Source organism: Phascolarctos cinereus, unplaced genomic scaffold (genome assembly GCF_003287225.1).
Source record: "Phascolarctos cinereus isolate Bilbo 61053 unplaced genomic scaffold, phaCin_HiC Scaffold_7;HRSCAF=346, whole genome shotgun sequence".
NCBI classification, from domain to species: domain Eukaryota; kingdom Metazoa; phylum Chordata; class Mammalia; order Diprotodontia; family Phascolarctidae; genus Phascolarctos; species Phascolarctos cinereus.
The window spans coordinates 24,844,303-24,862,654 of NW_027556180.1; the positions used below are offsets into that span (position 1 = coordinate 24,844,303).

The 18,352-nt window shown below is 35.2% G+C and overlaps 1 long non-coding RNA gene across 1 annotated transcript in view; it reads left to right on the plus strand.

Moving 5' to 3' along the window:
• Positions 1-8,966, plus strand: part of LOC144454826 (uncharacterized) — a 45,598-nt gene extending 36,632 nt beyond the window's left edge. The window contains exons 2-3 of the long non-coding RNA XR_013483368.1: positions 3,426-3,545; positions 8,889-8,966. This is a non-coding gene — a long non-coding RNA (uncharacterized LOC144454826). The remainder of the gene's footprint in view (positions 1-3,425; positions 3,546-8,888) is intronic.
• The last annotated feature ends 9,386 nt before the right edge of the window (positions 8,967-18,352 follow it).

Here is an 18,352-nt window from a genome sequence, read left to right on the forward strand (position 1 = left end):
GATTAAATGGATATAATAATGTTCCTAGGCAGAAAAATCCAGAGTTAAAGCTAGTTAAAGTGGAGGAGAGGATATAGGCTGAACTGATAACTGTCCTTTTGGACTTTGAAGATTATTTCAAGATACCGTGATCACTTGCTCTTTACAAAGATTGGAACAAAAAGAAATAGAAATATGCACCAAGAGAACATATGGAAATTTTTCTTCATGGTTAAGACAATTAAACAAGTCACCACAATTTATGGTAGAAGATGTCTTCTTGAGACTTATAGGAAGAGGGCCATTTTCTTATGTTCATTCATTCATTCTAGAAATATGTATTAAGCACTCACCATGGTTAAAGCACTCTAACAAAACCCAAGGGGAAATACAGTATTTAAATGTGATACTATCTGTGACCTCAAATAGTTTATAGAACAATAAAGCCTAAACATATATAATTATAATCCCCAATATGACATACCTACTGCCTGAAAGAATTACAAAATTTTCTCCTAAGAGAAACCACACTAGATGATATCTTAAAAGTTCTGTCAGTTCTGTGATTCCTTTATATGATCATAGAATCATAGCTTTAGGGCTACAAGGGACTGTTTGAGCCATGAAGTTAACTTTCCTATTTTATTAATAAGAAAATTGAGGCTTATAGAACTGAACTGATTTTCCCAGTGTCATATGGTAGTAAGTACCAGGGGATGGATCTGAACTCAGGATTTCCTGATTCCCAGTGCCATGCCCTGTCATTATACTATACAATCTGACTCTTTTAATCAAATACATTTTAAAAGTAGGATTGAGTCAGGAAAATAGTATGTATACATACATACATATGTGTTTCTGTATATACATATATGTGGAAAACTATGTATGTATATACATACACACATATACAAATACACATATATGCATTTATATATAACAATATAATAACTATGTAACTATATATAATTTTATATAACAATATATAATTATGTATAATAGTATATAATAATATCTATATCTATATTTATATCTATCTCTATCTATCTGTGTGAAGTATTTCAACGGCTAAAACTTCAGAGGAATTTCATTTTGCCCTGGAATGCAGCACTCAGTAGTCATGTATACTTGCATAAACTACAGAGCCCACTGAATTTGTGTTTATTTAATAATTTATTATTAAATTTTGTTTTAAGTTAAGGATAGCATTTGCTTATTGATCATGATGCATTATCTACATCCTGGAAACAACTCAGCAGTTTGTATCTCCTGTGCTATTTCTAAATAATTCAAGAAGTGATAAAATGGGGCTTTTTTCCATTCATTTTTCCCCTCTCTCTCAAAACTGGCAAAAATCACTTACACTTGAGTGTGTCTGTCATATGCCCAGCATTTCTGTTGTGTCTTCAAAGTTTAACAACCCCCAGTGTTACTTCTGGGCATTTATACTGAGATTGAGTTTAAAGCTACACAAATTCTTGTTCCAAGACCCCCTTCCTCCCTCTCACTGCTGCTGGGTCCCAGGGTGACTAGCCAACATTAATTACTTGACATCCCTCACAATTACATAAAAAGGAATAATGAAATGAAAGTTCAAAATAAAGGCATTAAAATAAGCACCAAGAACTTAAAATAACCATTCCCCAGTCCAGGGGTGGGGAACCTATGACCTTGAGGCCACATGTGGCCAGCTAGGTCCTCAAGTGCAACCCTTTGACTGAATCCAAATTTCAAGGATGTGTTCTATGCAGTCTGGATTCAGTGAAAGGTCCATCCTTGAGGCCCTAGAGGGGGCACATGTGACCTTAAGGCCACAGGTTCCCCACTCCTGCCCCACTCTGATGCCTTGTCCTTATGTCATGAAAACATGGTACATTCAGAAATAAACACTTTGTCTTCCACACCCATAGGAAGGCAGCCCATCTATTTCCCTCACATGTTGGTCATTTAAGGAAATTAGCATCTGAAAACAACTTCCCCAGGTCATTTCCTGACAGAAAATTGGCAAAACACAGTGAAATTCCATGATTCTCTGATGTCATTCTGCCACTACTTGCAGTGGCTTTTATGCATGTCAGTTTAGGAAGAGGGTACTAGGATAATTCAACATTAATTTATTGAGTTTATTATGTCCCAAACATAATACTATTTGCTAGGCAAAAGATAAAATTAAATAATCTGTGCCCTCAAAGAAATTATACCCCACTTGATTCAAATATATATCTAGTATACACACATATAGATGTTTCTATATGTTAATACATATGTATATATGTATAGAAATGATAAAAAGATGATAAAAAAGTATAGAAAGGAAAAAAAAGAAGAAAAGAAAAGATGAAGGAAAGAAGGAAGGAAGGAAGGAAGGAAGGAAGGAAGGAAGGAAAAGAAAAAAGGAAGGAAAAAAGGAAGGAAAAAAGGAAAGAAAGAAAAAGAATTTATTTGACTAGTTGGTAGGTTCTTTCTTTTTTGTTTTATTTTTTTAAATGAAGCTTTACCTGTTTTTTGAATGAAAAATATATTAACTTTTGATGAGGCAGAAATCAGTGTTCTTGAACAAATTTTCCTCTGTCTATTTGGCCCAGCATTTCATGGCACAGAAACACAGCTCCAAACTCATTTGACTTTTGCTGAAAAACATACTATGACTTTTGTTGAAAAATATACAAAGAGATCTGATGACAAAGATATTCAAGATATCCATTCCCCCTTCATTTCTTTCAATCCCAGGGTAAGGGAATTAGCAGATGTTCCAGCAAAGACCACCACTGTTTCTAATGACAGACTGTATTGAGGTGGCCCATGACAGCTAAAGATGCTACTGTTTTCTAACTAGGAGAATATAGAAAACTAAAGTCTTAAAAAAAATTTCTAGCAATCTATATACAATAAGCATGCTGCAATATGTGCCTTTGATCTATCATTCAAAAGTGACTAGCTCAGACTAAGCAAATAGGTTTCTATTTTTTTTCCCTTGGTGACAACAGTAACAAAAATCTCAGTTATCCTAGATGTGTTTCTACATACATTCCCATATGTTCTTCTTGAAAATAGGGTCTTAGTGTAATCAGAATTAAGTGGTTTGGAAGAAGGACTTATACCCTTGTATTTTTATATGAAATACAAACTCATCTAAGGAAAACAAATAATAAACATAACAGAATTCCAGGCATACCTTCACAGTAAGAGTGCACTCTTATCAAGAATGCTGTGGTTGTTTAGCTGTCCTATGATGGCCCGAGCCATTCAGCTAGAACAAGGTTTGTTAGGCTGGGCTTCAACAGATCAAGATCTATGATTTGTTCATTGGGCTTCCTCCTGAAGAGATACCCAAAATAACTCTTCTGTATTTTAGTAGATATATCATTATTAATTTTTCTGGCAAGAAAAAAGAAAAAGAAAACCCTCCTTCAGCTGAAGGCAAACTAATGAAACACCTTTTGTAGCTAAGCCACTTGGTCCTTGGACAGCAATCATGCCATCTATCAACATCCCTGGATATGAAGCTGGACCATATTATTGGGACCCATCAGAACATGTTTTAAGTTATTCATTCACTGCTCATGGTGAGTCTCATAGCTGTGTGTGTGTGTGTGTGTGTGTGTGTGTGTGCAGGAAATAAATCTTTTACCATAACTAACTCATATTACACATGGAGTAATTTTTTACTCCCTTACTTGGGGTGAACTAGGCATGAGCCAAAACCTAAAGTTAAAATAATATGTTACTGAAGCACTAGTCTCATTTTCCTCTAATTAGTGCATGGATTGCCCCAGTACTGAATCCATTCTGGACTATATGCAAGAATGAAGATAGAGGAGGAGGACTCATACCATTAAAAAAAAAAAAGTTGGCAGTGTGCCTGGCCCTGGGCTCACCCATATTTTACCATGATGCTTTCTTCATGAATTATATCATACTTTATGAGATTTTTTTTCTCTTCAAGAAAGTGAAATTTAACTTGTTTAGGAAAGGTTATTGACTTTAGGAAAGGTTATTGATTATTTGCAGAAGATGGGAAGAAATAATAGATAAAAAACTATAATAAATGGTTTTTGAATTGAATTTTATAAGAATGCTGGGATACCACCTATGAACCAGTTAAATTTTCATCACATAAAGTCATATATTAAGAATATGATAAAAACATCTTTGAAATATTAGTTTCCAAAATTACATTTTATCAGTATTTTGAGGAATACCAGCTCTATTCATTTCAATTTGAAAACATTGCAATTTTCTGATTTTTATATAATCACAGAAAAAGGAGAGTCAATTTGAAACCTTAGTAAATTATTTGTGATTTTGTTTACCCTGCCTAAAGATTATTGCCTCATTAGGGCTTGTCTGCATACTGCCAAACATCCAAATGAGAAATGGAGATTTCTGGGGAAAAAAAAATTCTAGCAAACAAACCAACAGAGTGACTTTTTTTCACTGTACATTGCAATATTTTTTTTCATTCTAGACAAAATCTAAGCATGAAAAATTGTGGCATTCAAAATCAAATTTCAAAGACATTGATTTTTGTTCATTGTTTTTAATGGAAGAGACCTGTACCATTTGTTGGCTGTAGAAGTTAACATTCTGGTCTTCCCTGAGAGGTGAGATTGTGTTAGGACAAGATTTTGACATTATCACAAGTTATTAAAATGCACTAGATGTGTGTCAGAACAGATCTGTTTCCCTCTCATACAAAGAATTGATCATTTAAACTCTTATGGCGTGTATTTTGTACAACTCGCATGCCATTTATCATTTTTTTTCTTATCTATGGGTTTGCAGAAAGTGTCCAGAACTAAAGGCCAGGGATTCAAATCCCACCTCTGGGACTGACTACAAATAGTACCTTAGGCATGTCACTTAGCTGACACATCTGGCTATTTATCCTTAAAATGAGGGCATTAGAACAAATAGCCTTTGAGTCTCTTCTGCCTCAAGGTGATCCTATGATCACCTAGAATGTTGCTACTGAGAATAAGTAGAGATTTGGATAGTAACCTGGATGTCTCTTCTCTGGTGAAACTAAGAAAAATGTAGCTGATTAAAAAAGAAAGAAATCTGTCTTGCAAATAATTATAATGTAACCTTCATATTGCCAGCAGGGATTTGATAGCCCATAGATTTTATACCTTGTCATTTGTTATATTATTAATTGCTTACATTGAATTGTTTCATGTGTAGCTGAGGACATTTTATTCAAGTACTTTTGGAAATGTCTAATATTCTAATGTTTGGTTGAATATCATTGTTTTTTAATATGTTTTGGTGAAGGAGTGCTCATAGTTTTAAATCAAGAAACAGTAAAAAAAACATAGCATGAATATGAATTAAAGAAATATTAAATCTTGAACAACTGCAAAATATATGTGACAGTATTCTGAAAGTATAAACAGGGCATGTATGTATGTATGTATGTATATTTGTGTATATATGCATGTATTGTATGTAGACTGTAAGCCTTTTAAGGGAAGGGACTGTCTTGTACTTATATTGGTGAGTAACCTGACCACTGAGTACAATTTCTTGCACATAGTAGATTCTCAATGAATTTTTCTTGCTTTGTTCCACTGGTCTCTTAAGTTCTACAGCTGTAGTATATATCTTAAGAATCTTAAGAATATCTCCTAATGGAAAATACTGCAATATGCCACTAAATGATATAGATATAGAATTCAACTATATATAGTTACATGTCAACTATACATACTTAAGTATTAAAAGGAATATGTATTCCTAAATTATAGATTATGAAGAAAAGAATATTTTCTTTTTGGATAAGTGTTCGTACTGATGGGGATGGGATCTGAACCCATAAAAAGAAAAGACCATGTTTTTGGGATCTGAAACCCAAAAAGGAAAAACACTGGACTTTCCCATGTGGCCTAGGTCTCTGGCATTCACCTGGGGCTATAAGCCCTTCCCAATTAATCCTTTCATTGTGGACCCATGCCCAAATTTCCAATTCTCTCTTACCTCTAACCTAGGCCAGCCTTACCTCCTGATTTACCCTCAGTCACTTCCCACCCTTAATTCCTTCTAGACCCCTTCTCTGTTCCCACAGTCATTATCTATAAAAGATCCATCTTGCGTCCATTAAAGTGTTCAGATTCTTAAAATCTGGCCAATAGCATAGACTCAGTAGGAATCTCGCTCACCCCAATTAGTATTCTAAGAAACCTTGCCTTTGGCTGAAAGAAAGCTTGAGTCAAATTCATTTGAGGCAGGACCTGCATCATTTGCCCTTGAATTTTGGGGTCTCAGAACTCATAGACCTCAAGAATATCACTTTGTTCTAATAACTGTCTATGTTTCTGTTCTTATAAAAATTTTAGAACACTAACCATATTACAAATAACAGTGACAGAAATATTTTTAATAATCACGATCATCACTGTTTGTTTTTTGTATCACTAGGACCTAACATATAAGAGACATTTTAAAAAATGCTTGTACATTGAGTGTTAGTATTATTTTAGAATATTTACTGCATATGATAAAGGTTATCTTTCTAGAATCTTAAGAATACAACCGTAAAGAAACACACTGTGACAAAGTGTGATGAACAAGAAGATCAAAAGCAGAAAACAAAGCATTTCCTGTCCTGAGTGAGATTACATTACTTTGGTAGAAGGTACCATGTGCACATATGAGTAAATATGACAAATGTTCAAATTTATATAGAGGTTATTAACAATAAAAGGCATTAGGAAGGGAGTCTGGTGGTAGGAGATGATATCTGAGCTGGACTTCGAAGCAATTGAGAGGTTTAATAAGACAGAGGTGAGGAAAGACAGCATTTTAGATACAGAGACTACTAATGAAAAAGAATGAAGCTGTGAAGCAGGTCAATGATTGTAGTAGGATTTGGATTTAAAAGCTCATTTAGTCTGCGATACCAGTGTGTGCTGGGATGTTGCAGTATTTCTAGCCTTTGATTTATGTTACTGCTACCATGAAGATTTTTTTCCCTCATCATATTTTTATTAACTCATTATACAGCCTTTTATAACTTATAAGCCAAAGATAACCTTTATATAACAATTCATTAAAAAATCCAATATATTACATTTAAACTGTATTATATGGTGTGCTCTAAAAAATTCAAGGTTGTTTCATAACACAATGAAATTTTGATCATTAAGAAGAGCTAAAAGTATTGCTTACTCATGGAATATTTTTAAGCCAAATTTACAAGCTATAATAAGGCAGTCATTTGGAGGTTCAGCACTAAACTTACTTCCTATTGAGGGACCTAATCACCAAATACTTCTCTTCTCTTTGTCTCAAGGTTATAATTAGGACATATTAAGTAACCGGCAAATTCAGATCTGAGTGAACACCGAGGCACAAAGGGTGACAGAAGGTCACCTACAACTTCACAAGGCCAGAGCCATTCTGTGTCTTCAGCATTAAGTTAAATAATTTTTAGATCAATGCAGAAGCTTTGTGGGAAGTCAGAGTCCAGCAAGTCAGAAAGAAACCTGCCAGGAAGAAAGAATGAGGGCTCCTTAATTATGCCTGCAATATTGTAGAAATAATATAAAAAATGTTAGGAAAAAAGAGTTGAACTAGCCAGAATTGTGAAAAAAAAATACAGTGGTTTCCTACTGGTATCTTTGAACAAAGGATTTTGCTAAGCAATGTGTTATAAGGATTTAGATGTTTCAGACATGACATAAAAATTTACCCTATCAACCAATGAACATAAATCCATTGATAATATTGATGACTTTTTTTTTTAAAATCAGGACAATATGATTTTTTAAATTGCTGCATAGAGACCAAGAACATGGAAAAGCCTAGGAAAATCTCTTTTGTATTAAAGAAGCTTTCTTGTCAGGCATCCTAGTCAGTACTCAAATAAAGGATTTTTATTACCATTGCCAAGCAGATGCCCTTGTTTCCTCTAGTAGACAATATGCAAAAATTGATCCAGGCTATTTAACTCAGTTGTGGATACTCAGTGCCTTCCCAGCTCCCTCAGACTTCTTTCTCTCCACTCTGATTGGAAGGTTGGAGGGTGGAACATTAACCTCCTCCCAAAACCTTTCTCTATAGAGGGCTAAATCTGTCCCCCATAGCTAACTCTCCACCTTTCATCTCCAGTCTTCTTGGTTTGAATTCCAAGGAACAAGAAGCCCTCTGTCTAGGTACTATTTGGTGCCAGGTACCCCAGAAGAGATCCTGCCTTACACCACCCCCCTTTCTGCTTCCTTGTGTGTTCTCTTCCCCCATTAGATTATAAGCTCCTTAAGGATAAAGATCTATTTTATTTGTATTTGTATCCCAACCATTTAGCACAGTACCTGACACTTAATAAAAACTTATTGAATTGACTTGAAAAGACCTGATATGTGCAATTTACAATTCAGGTTAACAGGTTTTATATAGATTCTCACAGCCCTGTAGCAGATTATACATTAGAAGTGAAGTCAAGAAACAGTAAATCTCAACATAGGATCATAAGGTCACATCATAGATGTGAAGATGAAAGAGATCATGGAGTGGTTTTTCCAACTCAATTCATTTTACAGATAAGGAAAGTAAAACCCAATGAGGATATGGGACCTACCCAGTGTCTCGCAGTGGTAGAGCTGAGACTTGAACCTGTATCTTCTCTTCCCCAATCCAGCATGCTTGTCACTACAGCATGCCAAATAATCCATAAATATCAAAGCCTGTGAGAAATATCTTGTGAGCAGTGAAAGTTATGAGTTACGTTAGAAAAGCATCAGAGATGGGCCAAAGTCAGGAATGTGGGTGAGGAATAATGTGGAAGGATACACCTTGACAATGAAAAAAAAATGCAATTATTAAGTACGTATTAGGTGCTTAGCACTATCCTAGGTCCAACAATATGGAAGAAGAAATCAATTAAAATGAATTTATTACTATGTTCCTACTAGGTACTGTGGAGTGGCCTACTACCTGACAATTCACCAGAGACTGTCTCTGCCTTCAAATAAAGTGTACACATACCCACATATGCATGGATGTATGTATGTATGTGAAACTGTAGCTCTCTATTAAGTAGAGGCTGTATTTAAGTTTGTGGGTATATATGCATATATAAACGGATGTGTACGTGTGTGTGTGTGTTTAGTCTGTATCTCTTGCTCAATCATCTTCATTAAGGTGCATTATACACACATACACACATATTCATCTTTACCAATATATGTGCACTGATACGTTTGTGCATATGTTTGAAATTTTATCAATTGTCTTTTGAGCGAATGAACTTTTGGAAAGAGTTGTCCTCCTGGGTCATGTGCCTGTATATCAAGGGCATGTTGACTTCATGCTGGGCCAGGCCTTTTTAATTTTTATCAATCAGTAATAATGTTCAAAAACCTTAAATCATACATTTGGAAAACAGCATGTTATCTTTACATTAATTAAAATTATCATGTAATTGACATTTTTTAGTGTTGCTGTTGTTATTTTTAACTACCTGACAGGATTTTGCTAAGCATGGGGTATACAAGTACAAAGGATGAAATTATTTCTACTGTCAAGAAACATACAATAGATAGATAGATAGACATACAGCTTTTGATTTTATGTAACGTAAACCACCTCGGATTTTCCCCTCCCCAGAGATTTGTCTTTTATAACATTTTTAAGTTTAAAAGAAAACATAGGGAAAAAAAGGCAAAAAAGCAAAACAACAATAATAGGAAAGAACAATTTGGTATTACATGTAATGTTGCACTCCAGTGGACCATGCCCCTTTGCAAAGGAGTAGAGAAAGTGTATTCTCAGAAATCCTCTTTGGAGTTCAGTTTTTTCTTTATAATTTTACAACAGTCATTTTCTATTATTTTGTGGTTATTCTTTTGATTTACATCATTGTTCTCATTGTGTATATTATCTTCTTTATTCCACTTAATTCACTTAAAAACAAAGTTCATGTAAGTCTTTGGAAGTTCCACTATATTATTTCTTACAACACAGTAATATGCCATTACATCCATAATAGCTAGCATTCATACTGCTTTTTAAGGTTTGCAAAGTGCTTTACAAATATCACATCATTGAGAGTTAGGGGCTATTATTATCCTCATATTATATATGAGCAAACTAAGGCAAACAGAGGGTTAAGTGACTTACTCAGAGTCATACTAGTAGTAAATGTCTAAGGTAGGATTTGCACTCTAATCTTGCTGACTTCAAGCCCAATTCTCTATGCAACATATTCTCCAGATAAGAATTGAGAAAAAGAGTCCTACAATTTCATATATATATGTATATATATATATAATATATATATATATATATGTGTGTATGTGTGTGTATGTATATATGCATGTATGTGTGTATATATGTATATGTATGTGTCTATATATGTGTGTAAAATATTTATATATGCTATGAACTTCTTATGTATGTTAGTGTTAAATGCATTGGAAATCACTTTAATAGCCTCATCAGTGATAAAGTCATCATATATGAATTGAACACAGAGTTATGCTTTTACTTCAATTGTGATGTTGCAGGCTTAATGGAGAAAAAAAACATAACATGCTAATCATCTTTTAGATCATGCTACTAGCCATGGAACAGCACATAAATGGATAAACAATCTAAATATAAATAACAACATTAGTTTAAAAATAGAGGATAATGGAAGATTTTTGTTTTTAACAACAGATGAATCTTGGAAACAATAAGATATGGGATCTAGGAGATCACATAAAAGAAAACAGACAGTAACAACTGTGTAATAATGACAAAGCTTTTGCACAAATGATGTTCAAGCAGTAAGGGTAAAAAAAATAGATATTAGGAAGAAAATGTTTGTTTCACTTTTTTTTTCTCAAGAAGGTTTGATAACTAAACTCTATAGCAAGTTGATACAATTCTTTAAGGCTACAATATCATTTCCTTATAGAAAATCTATTAAGGCAAATGAATGAAACATTTTTAAAGAAAGTAATGCAAAATGCATGAAAACATAAATCAACCTCCACCCCTACTCTGAATCAGACGAACACAAATCAAAACAACTCTAAATTATCTGCTCCTACATAGTATATTGAATTGGAATGGTGGCAAAGGATAGGGAGAAAAAAAAAAACGAATCATGGTATGGCTGTAGGAAAATAGTCATAATTATTTACCACTGGAACTATAAACTGTTATACCCTTACAGAAAACAACTTGGCCTTTTTGTGGAAAAAAAAAGCTACAAAAATATTCAGGCAATTTGACCCAGGATTCTCATTACTGGATTTCTACTCCAGGGAGATTAAAGATATAAAGAAGTTCCTCACATTTACAAAAATATGCGTAAAAGAACCATTTGTACCATCTATAACATCCGAACAAAATATATACACAAAAATTGGGCAACAGCTAAACTGTGGTGTGTGGATATAGGAAAATATCCTTGTTTTATAAGGAATTGTATATAAATACTTAGAGAAATTTGGACATTATTGTATGAACTGATGCAGACTGAAGAAAGTGTAACCACAGCAACAGTATGCAGAATGATGGCAACAGTGTGTCTGAAGTGAAAACAACAGCATAAGTCACCCAAAACTTTGGTCATAATTGCTAAAACTAAGGTACTCATCTTTCTTGTCTTCTAATAAACTGTAAATGAAAAAAAAATGTGTAGTTGAATGTAGCCTTTCTCACAATCAGTAAATTAGTTAGTTCTGCTTTACTATTTTCATTTGAAGATGCTATGGAGGAGGGGTGTTCATTAGGATCTGACTGATGAATCAAAATTTTTTTTTCTAAATTGTATATACTCAACATAGTAACGTTTTATACTGTAAATTTAGAAGACAACTGAGCCTTGTGCCTAATACTATAGAAACTAGGGGAACATTTTTTTATTTGTATGTTATTTTATTTACTTTGGATGGCACATTAACTCTTATGGGCCACCAAAGGAACGTTTTCTGTACTGCTAGAGGTCATTTACCACATAGGCTGTGAACTGAAAGACCAGACACATATCTCAAATGTGAGATTTTACTCCCTTCTTCCAAATAAGATCAGGCCTATTATATTCCCTGTTTCAATTAATGCGGCATTGCCTTTGGGTGATCAGAACACTTAGTAATGTTCGTTCATTTTTTTTCAATCACCTAGAGCATTGACAATTGAAATTATACTTTCCATTTTGTGATTTATCAAAAAAAATATAAAGATATTCTTACGCTATGAATATTTTAAGAGGACTTCCTATTCTTGTGAATCATGTGCTCAGAGAATGGGAAAATGTTTTAGTAAAGGTCTCACCTAAGAATTCGTGAATGACTTAAAAATCAATCAAAAGATATTTAACAAAATATATATAGCTTATTTTGTATCGATTATAAAGTTGATTCTTGACACTCTGTACAAGTCCTGGGGGAAAAAAGATATTTCTGTCATTCATTGAAAGAGGAAATTACTGATGTTGTCCTAATTTTGACCAAGAAAGAGTTGATCTAAGGAGATGATATTTAATTGAACTGATGAACTTCTTGGTAGATATACTTGAAATAATCACAGAAATGCTACGTGTAATCCAGGATGTATTCCTTGGCAAACAATACTGAAAAATTAGGAATAAAGTCACCATTCTCCAGTAACTCAATCTAATATCTGAATGGCTGTAATTTAATTTTAGAACAAATACTTTTGAACACTTTGATATGTTGATTAGTTGTGGTCAGAACTCACATTCATGGGAGCAAATAATAGCATAACCTTAAAGGACATGTAACGAAAGCTTCTTCTTCAATGGGGCAGTTATGTTGCCAGACAGCAGATCATACCTAAGATCATTAGAGGAATCCCTGAATAATCATGAAGTCCTGAAAAACACAATCATCAGAGACTCATTAGGTAACAAAGAATAGGAAGGACTTTTTGTTCGTTTTGTTTTTACCCCCATATTGAGTCTAGTATGTGTTTGACTCATAAAAATGTTACTTAAGGATCTCTGGGAGCAAAGTTGAAAGTAATGTCATGCTCTTTTGAGCCCTTCTAGACATATATCTTGGTGCAGTTAATTTAATTTCAACTAGACACTTTGTTACTTGACTTTTTTTCTTTTTTTTATCTTCAAACTCCTAATAAATGTTACTTTAGCTTTTCTTCATCTAGTCTTAAAGCTGGCTAAATGTTTTCTGTCTCTATCTCTCTGTCTCTCTGTTTCTGCCTCTTCTCTGTCTCTGATTCCTCTGATCCCTCCCCTTATATGTATATGTGTGTATGTATAGGCATACGTATACACATGCCTACACATACATAAACACATTTTTGTTTATGTGTATAGGTGTATATATACATACAAGAATGAGTGTGTGTGTGTGTGTGTGTGTGTGCGTGCATGTGTGCGTGTAAGGAAATTCTTCTAGCAACACTAACCAGCAATTTTCTGTAACTTAGAACCTTGAACAGTTACCTGGCATAATGAGAAGTGAGGTGATACCAAAAAAGAAACAGTATAAAACAGAGAGGACTGAGCTTAGCTTCAGGAAAGCTTGGATTCCAGTTCTAACACTGACACACATCCTCCATGGGCCTGTGCATGTGACAACATCTCAGGCAACATGTTTGTAGCAAATATGATGGTTTAGTTAGTTACATTTAATCGGAGGGAACTCTTCTTCTGAATTCTGATCTGGAGGTCCCTCCTCAACTTAGTTTGGGGCTGAAATTCATTAGAATGAAAGCTACTTGGTGATTGTCTAAACAAAGTTGGGTACAACATGAATGTAATTGCTTATTATTTTTCTGTAAGAAACAAGGAAAATTACACATACACACAGAAAGATGTTAACTTTTCACAAAGTGAAATAAGCAGAGCTAATAAAATTATATGAAAAATGACAATATTATTTTCCTTCTCAAGGATACTCTGGGTTCTGACACCCCTTCATGTCACCCCCTTATGAATGTTAGCTGCTTTTTTTCCCCTTTTCATGAAATTCTGATAAAGTAAGATGTCTAAAAGGCTTGTCTTCTCCTTTAACACCCCCTCCACCATGTATGTGTAGGGTCTTTCCAGCTATATATATATATATGTAAATATATAAAAATATTCACTCCTTTTCTTTAATTCTCAGTTCTGTTGATATACAATCCAATAGTCAATAAATGTTTATTAACTGCCTGCTATGTGTGAAACATTGTGCTTAAGCACTAGGGACAAAAATATGAAAAAGACAGTCCTGGCTATCAAGAGGCTCACACTGTAATGAGAGAAGACAACACACAAATTAAGGGAGAAAAATGTGAGGGGAGGAGGGAGGGAGGAGGTACTTGGAGCCAGGCTTTGTATAGAAGTCAAAGAAGTCCAAAATGAATTCAGCCAAGTTAACAAGGGAATGTCTGAAGAATATAATTGTGCATAAGAAATATCCAGCCATAGTAGGGAAACTTTTAGCTTGGGAATCAGAAAAGAATGGAAATTCAAAGGCAAAAATAAAACCATTCCTACCCTCAAATAGTTTACATTTATAGAAATGAAGCAAGGATTTATGAATCACCTCCTATGTTCCAGGCACTGTGCTAAGTGTTTCATATATGTTATCTCATTTGATCCTCCCAACAACTCTAGGAGGGAAGTAGTATTATTTATTATCTCTATTTTACAATGGAAGAAACTGAGGCAAATATGAGATTAAGTAACTTGCTTAGGGCAATACAGTCATTGACTATCTGAAGTGTGGTCTGAATTCAGTTATTTCTGACTCCATTAATGAACTGACAGGCCTTATCTAAATAACACAGAAGTATGTAGCTACAACTTATTTACAAGGTAAATATGGCATGATTTTTGCTGTGGGTGTATCTGGGTGTGTAGCAGGAGGAAGACCCATCAACTGAATTGCCTGGGAAGTCCTGTTGTCAAGGTAGGAGTTGAATGAAGCCTTGACTGGAGCTAGTACTTGAAAAACATTGAGCAGAAGAGAGGACATTCCAAGGCTGGAAACTTTGCAACCTTCACAGAGGGATGGAGACACAAGGTACATTCGGAATGTTGAACAGGACAGAAATAGATGGGTCTTTCACTGCAATGAAATATAGGATCAGTAGAGATGGGTTTTATTTGTAGCTCAAAATAATCAAGTGGTTTATTGCTCTTTTTGATAATTGTAGCCTTGCCTTAGTGCACTTTCATATATCTTCTCATACATAAGTATGCTTCTTGCCTTGTAAATTCAACTCATGAGACTGGAAAGGTTTATCGTGTTCGAATGTTAATATTTTCATCATAATAATTTCAAAACTTAAAAAAAAATCAGCTCCCAGAATTTTCCAGTAGTTAATAGGAAAGGAACATTTTTCAATGCTTCAAGTTTTCATAATTTAGTTCACATGGATGTTATCTCCCTGAGTATACAACAACTCTTTTAAGACTTTTGTAAGTTGCCAGAGATGAAAACAATTACCATTGGTCACTCCAGTTTGTAATGCTTTACTTAATTTTATTGTTGTCGGAGACACAGTATCCTCTGAGTTTAAGTTTTAGTTCAAGTTTGATATGTAGATAAAATACAGTATTCATATGCCATTGAACATTTGGGAAAGGAGGTTCATTTTTCCCTAACACTAAAGACATACAACAAGTATAAAGTGAAATTTAGTTCCTCTGGACACCGTTTCCCTTTTCTCCACATGGAAAAATGTCTGGGTAGTAGGCCATTAGAATATGGTGATACCCGTGGTCTTAGGCACCAAACAATTCTGAAAGGCCCAGAATCCCTAGACGACCAGGGATCAGCATCAGGGAAGTCAGGATCAATTATATCCCAAGACACTTTTGTCTTGGGTACACTCTGATGCCTAAGGAATAGGGCCAAGGGAAGGAATCTGTCTTGGGGAAGACTAGGTTAAATCAGGCCCTGGGGGCAGCTGTTGGGTAGGATGAAAGAAGTTACCTGAGGGGAACACTGGTCTTATCACAATCTTATTTAAGCAGATTGTGATTATTTTGTACATATCTGCTTTATAAATACATATATGTTCTTGTATAGCCATATAGAAAGCAACTCTTCTAGGCAGATAGCATCCACAACCACCTCTAGCTCCTCAGGGCCCACCTTGTTCATGTTTCTGCACCCTCCAGAATACCTCTCTCCCACTCTCCAAGTGTGAGCTCAGAGACAATAGCAAACTACTTGAACTCATTCCTCAGTGATTTATATATTTCCATCACATCATGCCCATGCTATTCTACTGATTATAAATTCCTAGGCAAGAGGAAATTATCCCCCAGAGTTCAAGGATGCCTCCATTTGTTGATCTCTCCAAAGGTAAAGGAAATAGATTGTCCTGTGACAATCACAGAGGGGTCTCTCTCTTAGTCATTGATGGCAAGATTCTTGCCAGAGTCCTCCTGTATAGGCTGATCCTTCACCCAGAAGATGGTAATCTACCTGAGAGCCAGTGTTGCTTCAGAAAGAACTGAGGAATGATCAGTTTGGTGTTTGCTGCCAACAACTCTGGGAGAAATGCCAGAAACAGAACAGAGGTCTGTATACAACATTTTTAGACCTGACCAAAGCCTTTGATACTGTCAGTCATGAGGGTTCATGGAAAATGATGTCAAAATTTGGTTTCCCAGAGAAGTTCATAAGCATTGTACATCAATTTCATGACAGCATGCTTGCCTGGCTTCTACTTTCCCAGTTACCAATGGAGTGAAACAAGGCTGTGTGCTTGCTCCCATGATTTTTAGCATGATGGTTTCAGCCATGTTGTCAAATGCTTTCAATGAGGATGAATACAGAATCAAGTTCAGCTGCCACACTGATAGTAAATTCTTCAACTAGAAAAGACTACAAGCCAAGACTAAAGTGAAGGGAGTATTGGTGCATGATTTTCAGTTTGCAAATGATTGTGCACTCAATGCAGCCTCTGAAGCTAAGATGCAACAGAGTGTGGATTGATTCTCTGCTGCTTGTGCTAATTTTGGCCTATCAATTAACACTAAAAAAACACAGGTGCTCCATCAGCCACCACCACACCACCCATACATGGAGCCATTGGTTACAGCAAATGGAGAAGTTTTGAATGCTGAGGATAAGCTCAATTACCTTGGTAGTGTGCTTTTCAGGGAGGTACACATTGATGATGAGATTGGCACACACATTGCCAGAGCTAGCTCAGTGTATGGGAGGTTCTGAAGGAAAGTGTGGGAGAGAAGAAGTAATAGACTGACTACCAAACTGAAGGTCTACAGAGCTGTTGTGCTGACCTCATTCCTGTATGCCTGTGAAACCTGGACAGTATACCAGTGCCATGCCAGGAAATGGAATTGCTTACATTTGAATTGTCTTAGGAAGATTATGAAGATCACCTGGCACTGAAGATACCAAACACTGAGTTTCTTTCTTGAACTAAACTGCCAAGCATTCAAACCCTACTTCAGAGAGTGCAACTGTGATGGGCTGGCCACATTGTTCAAATGCAGAATGTATGCTTGCCATAAAGACTATTTTGTGGAGAACTCACACAGGACAAGTGTTCACATGGTGATCAGAAGCAATACAAGGACACTCTCAAGTTCTCTCTTAAGAATATTGGAATTGATTGTGTGACATGGGAGACAATGGCACAGGACTGCTCAGCATGGCATGCACACATCAGAGAAGGTTCTGTGCTCTATGAGCAAAACAGAATTGAAACAGCTCAAAAGAAACACAAGGTGCACAAATTTAGAGAATCCATCCCAAATGTTCATATGAACTGTTTGTGCCTGGACTGTGTTAGTATTGGTCTGATCAGCATTAATCGTACACATTAAAACTTGACTGTCATAGTGATGCCATTCTGGTCCTCTTAGAAAATGAGGACAACAAACAACCATGTGAGATAATTTCCTCTATTCTACTTCTCTCTTTCCTCCTTCTCCCAGTGCATCACTCTTTCTCACCCTTTCATTTTAATTTTTAGATATTCCACCATAGTCACCTCACACTTGCACCCTCTGTCTATATGTACTCCCACTAACTGCTCTATAATGATAATGTTCTTAGGATTTACTAGTAATGTATTACTGTGCAGGAATGTAAACAGTGCTGTCTTAATGAATCTCTTAGGATTTCTTTTACCTATTTATCTTTGTATGCTTCTCTCAGGTCTTATATCTGAAAGCCAAACTTCCTATTCAGTTCTAGTCTTTTCATCAAAAATGCTTAAAACTCCTCTTTTCATTAAATAACCATTTTTCCCTTGAAGGATTATAATCATTTTAACTGGGTACGTGATTCTTGGTTATACTGTTAGAGTTCCTTTGCACTCTGGAATATAATATATGAAACCCTATGATCCTTTCATTTATAAGATGCTCAATCTTATGTTCTTCTGACTTTGGCTTCACAATGTTTGAATTAACTTTTTTTCTGTCTGCTTG